This window comes from Aethalodelphis obliquidens, unplaced genomic scaffold (assembly GCF_003676395.1).
Source record: "Aethalodelphis obliquidens isolate GAN/ISIS:26980383/991018 unplaced genomic scaffold, ASM367639v1 scaffold32, whole genome shotgun sequence".
Classification (NCBI taxonomy): domain Eukaryota; kingdom Metazoa; phylum Chordata; class Mammalia; order Artiodactyla; family Delphinidae; genus Aethalodelphis; species Aethalodelphis obliquidens.
The window spans coordinates 2,452,393-2,457,682 of NW_020837976.1; positions in this window are offsets into that span (position 1 = coordinate 2,452,393).

Sequence of the window (5,290 nt, forward strand, 5' to 3'; positions counted from 1 at the left end):
AATGTTTGTAGCCAAGAGATGATGACAACTTCCCGATGCACGTCTCCCGCAGCCTCATACAGACCTTCCTTCTATAGAGACCATCCCTCTCCCAATCGAGAACCACTGAGGCATCTTGTCTACAATAATAATACCTCCCCTAAAATGGGTTACTCTTGGTATACTGCCTTAAAAGTACCATTGACAAGTTTTTTAATTGACTTTGCCTACTTACACAAGCGATTGCATTATTAATACGTACGATTCACACATGATTAGCTAAGTGCTGGACAGAATATACAGAATATACAGCCTCTCATATGCGACAGGTTGTATGTGAGAATATTGTGTGAGTACTTGGACTTATGTGAGTATGTGATTAATTATGAAATCTACCTAACTAAAAATTAGGTCATAGGGATATGATTCTAGATTTTAGAAACTTAAGGGGAAAAAAAATCTCCTTTCACTGTCTCAGTTTAAAAGATATCCATGACCCTAATATGCAAGTAGGGGCTGTTATGCTGCCACCTTGTGGTAAGTATGCATAAGAGCCAATTAAATCAATACAGCCGACCCTTTTCTCTAGTGCATTATTACATAATGCCCCAAAAGAGGAAAATACTTGAAGTAAGGAGTTATTCAGGAAAAGGAAATATTTTACCATTAATTAAGTGACTCTTGATGTATCATTTGGGCCCTTAAATCAGGTTTTGCTTAATAATCAAACAGCAAATGGTCACCATTGAACACTTACTGCATGTGTGACCCACCCACCCTGTGGAAGAATTTCCAAACTTCTAGTGGATAAAGATGGGAACATGACAGTGAGCTATGAAGCAAGCCCTAGTGGGTTATATTAGGAGGTGTAGCCTCAGAAAGTAACTTTAATTGTTGGATCTCTGTTCATTACGTGCTGGGAGAACAACACGGATCTGGTCCATGGGCATCTGATAGGTTGGGATTGGCCATCAAACATTCTACTTGCGTGTGGTCTGATGGACCTCATGTGAGAGCAAAATGCCAAGGGGCTGAGATGTTCTGCTAAGGAGAGACAGCTAAGTCTACCTCCTCACTTCTCGAAAACCAGCCCCCTTCCCACAGGGCAAGCAAATCACCCAGAGCCAGATCAAGGTAATATTTGTTCATTCATTCTTTCATTTAACCAATAACTATTCATTCCACCAATAATTATTAAGCATCTACCACATGCCAGGCACTTGCTAACTGGAGGAAATATAATGGTGAGAAATGGTCCAACGATGAGACACGGCCTCTGTTCTCATGGATTCACAGAGCACTAACTAGACGTGGACAAGGCGAGGGTCAATGAAAAGTGATCATTTCTCATGTGCTGTCACTCATGCCTTCCAGCCTGCCCCTGAGGGAACTTATGTCAAGTTCTGAGAGAGAAGGTGTCAATAACAACTCAAAAGGACTAGGCAAATAAGAGTTTTAACACTCAGGAGGCTGGGAGAAGAGACCCTCCATGTTAGAGGCCCATTGACAGATCACAGTTGTGGGTTTATCCCACCTGACAGGTGTTTGCTGAGTCTGTAACATGAGCTTAGCACTGTGCTGGAAGATACAGACAAAACCCAGCCAATGCCTCCAAGTAGCTCAATTTTCACTGAAGAACAAGATATACATGAAAAATTAATTAACATGCACAATCACAAAGCAACTTAAAATAAAATGCTAAAGGAATGGTATAGACAATATAGACTAAACAGAGAAAGCTCCACGAAGGAGGCAGCAAATCTGTCATGAGTTGGGCGTTAAAGAGGGGCAGGAGTTGGATAGGTAGAGAGGAAGGGGTAAAGGAAACTCATCCTAGGTAACAGAAACAGCAGGGAGCAACAGGGATGAGATGTGACTGGAAATGTACACTGAAGACCATGGAAGGAATCTGAGACTCACGGTGCCTAATTATAAGTCCATTTTTCTCAGTACACATAGAAATTTACAACGCTAAAAGAGTGGGTTCTAGTCTGAGAGTATCTCCTCTGTTCCTTCCTAGCCTTAGTGGCAGATCTAGCCAGTCAGGTGAGCAGGAAAAGTGTCACCAAATAATAAGGTCATCCAACTAGCGCCAGAAGTGGGTAGAAAAAGGCAAAGACCTTTTTCTATCAAGTTTCCCAGCTCCTCTCCCCATCAAGGCTTCTGGTCTTGACCTCAGAGAAGAGCCTGCCTTTTCTCTCCAGGAAGCAAGTTCCAGGATAATTGTCATATCAGAAGGGGGATGACACCTTCTGGGAGAAGTGCTCAGAGTAGGAAATGTAGGACTTAGAGAAGGCATGACCAAGTCTCCAGTAAGGTAGAGAGTTGAGAAAAGATCCATGAGGTTCCCAGGGCACTCACACTGCAGAGGCACCTGGAAAATTAACTCATCAGCATCATCCACTTCCCTTATCTGCTGTGGGCATCTCCTGGGTACCTGTTACCTCACTATTAAGTAACCTGCGCATTGACTAGCTTCCCTGTGTTGTTTCCTTGTTATCTGAATCACATGAGGTTAAGCTGTATTGCTTTACATTCTATTACTTAATATCTACATATTGAGAATTCAAACTTACAAAAGTATTTAATAGTCTATGAATACTTACTCTTGGCATATGGTCTATTACAGCTTTATGGCGTAAGACAGGGATCTGCAAACTACAGTCCATGGGGCAGATCTGACCTGCAGCCTATTTCTGTTAATAAGGTTTGACTGGAACACAAACATGCCCATTACTTTGTGTACTGTCTATGGATGTCTACAGATGCTTCCAGACTACAACAGCAGAGTTGAGTGGTTGTGACAGAGCCCATGTGGCCCACAAAGCCTAAAATATTTTTAACCTGGGCCTTTACAAAAGAAATTGCTGACCTCTGGCATAAAATAGATATAATTGATGATTATAAGACAGGTTCAGACTTACTGACCAAGGTCTTATAATCACTCAGAATCTGAGTTTATCACCTCAAAACTGGGAATGATAATGCCTGCTTTGCCCATCTCACGACACTTCAGTGAGGAATGAATAAAATAACACATTAGTGTTTATAAACCTTAAATGTAGGGCTCCAGGACTCCAGAGTCCCTAATCTTCCCATTGCAACTCTGAAGCTGTTGCAAGACACCTTCCTCCTCCCCAGGTAGAGTGAGCCCAATCTTCCTCTTGGCTGGATTACTTACTTTGGTTGGATTCTCATCCCCTTTCCCACTGCTGCTTCCAAAGGGCTTCCAAATATGCCTTTAGACCCTGCCTGCCCTTTGGTATTTTTGTCACCCACAACAAATTCAAAGGAAGGGAACTCAGTCATTCATCAATGGATGACTAAGTTTTAAAAGGGATAAGGGAGAAAGCCAAATGAAGATATCAGAAGACCACTGTGGCTAAATCTAAGAATCATTAGGAGATATGCCCAGATGTTTAAAGCATAATGAGAAGACTTTGAAGACAGTGGCCATAAGTTTATACTTGATTCAATGAATGGTGGGAAGTCCCCAGAGGACTGAATAATAAGACTAAAGCAGCAGGTGCAGGGAAGGCTCTCAGCTATAGTAGGAAGGCTCCCAAGGGGCTGCCATTCTGTATGGGGCTCCTGCCCAGCCTCCCTTTGACACTGGGACCAGGCCTAAGGGTAACTTTCATGGCCTCCCCACCCCTCACCTTCTGGTTTCCTCAATGATTAAGAGCCTGGCTCTGGGCCTGACAGTAAGCTGTAGCCTCCAACTCAAAGGAAGCTCAGCAAGAATGACCTTGGTAAACTCACTCTGCAGAGCACCGTGGATGTCAGCAAGCATCTCTCGGAGATTTACGGCCCTGAACCTAGTCTCCTGTTACTTAGCAATTCCACTGAATTTTCCATTGAGCAATAAGAGCAGGATAACAGCCCAGCTGCCCAAGGTTAGCAGCCTTCTGAAGTCCACCCAGTTCCACACAACTTCTTCCTAATGGTATACACAGGAGATTTATTGGGATGTTTTTGCAGGCCAGGAAATTGCTACATGATTTTGTCATTGACAAAGGAGCAAACGTCACTGCCCAGTTTCTGTTGGACTTTCTCCACCTCATTAACTCTTAAACTGGAAATGATGAAAATAGGCTGATTTCTTGTTCAGTTATCAGGTTGGAGGGCAACCCAAACGATATTCTAATTTTATTGTTTTCACTTCAGGGATTATTGATGGCAACTTTAGGGTACAGCTTATATTTGGATTTCCACTTGGTTTCCTGTTCTTGTGGGATTCATTTGAATTGCTACTTGGTTGGACATTCAACATTTCTCTTATTATGTTGGCTCTAAACTAGTGAGGGAAAACTACGATGTCAGAAGTAATTTTATTTCCACCATCTTTGCAGATATGTCAAAGCTAGAGATCAAAACTGGTTTTTCTGCAAAGAAGGGAAATCTGTAGCCATGCCATCAATTCTAATTTCCATAGAATATCTGTCATCTACTCTTCCTTACAGTCAAGGAATTCCCAAGCCAGGCATATTTGTTCTAATACTATTTATGTCTGCCTTGGTGTAAAAGCAGTAAAAAAAAAAAAAAAAAAAAAAAAAGCATGAAATAGTAACAGTACCATGGATAGTACACACTATATTGGTAATAAGTGAACTGAATGCCCATGGCAGCATTCATACATGCCACATTCTCTCCATGACACCAGTTAGGACCAGTGATACAGGGCAAAACAAGGAGGGGATGTAGTCAAAGATGACTTTTTGAACTGGTAGATTAGGGGAATAGTGGGGTCACTACTGGTAGAAGGTTGAGAGATTGGAAAGGTACGCCGTTTTTAGTACTTTCTGGTGTTCCTTTTTGTTAGCCATCTTTCTTAAATGCCACCTGAAAAATATGAACACTTTTCTATAATTGCATTCAGTATGGTATTTTAGCACCCACTGAGCCAAGGGTGCAAGGAGGAGAGGAAGTACTCCCAAATTTGTGAAAGAGCTCCGGGTTACAGGAGGGAGGGATTCAGCTGCGGATGCCTCGGTCCCAGCAGCTGCTCTGAGTCACTTATTCTTTAAATCATAGTTCCTATCTGCCAAAAAAAATGTATGAATAACAAATTAATATCTTACCTTGTTTTAAGAATTAGAAAGGAGACAGCTTTGGAAAGCCCCTTGGAAGCTCTAAAGTGTAATGATACCCTTTGACCCTCCTCATTCCAACGGAAGTTAAACAGAAAGTAAAACTAGAATATTTCACATAGAAAGGCGAAACAACTTCCTCTCTAAAAACTATCAGCTAGTAATGGACCAAATTATCAACATTGGGTCCCCACGTGTTAGGCCTTCTCAGGAAAGCAGCT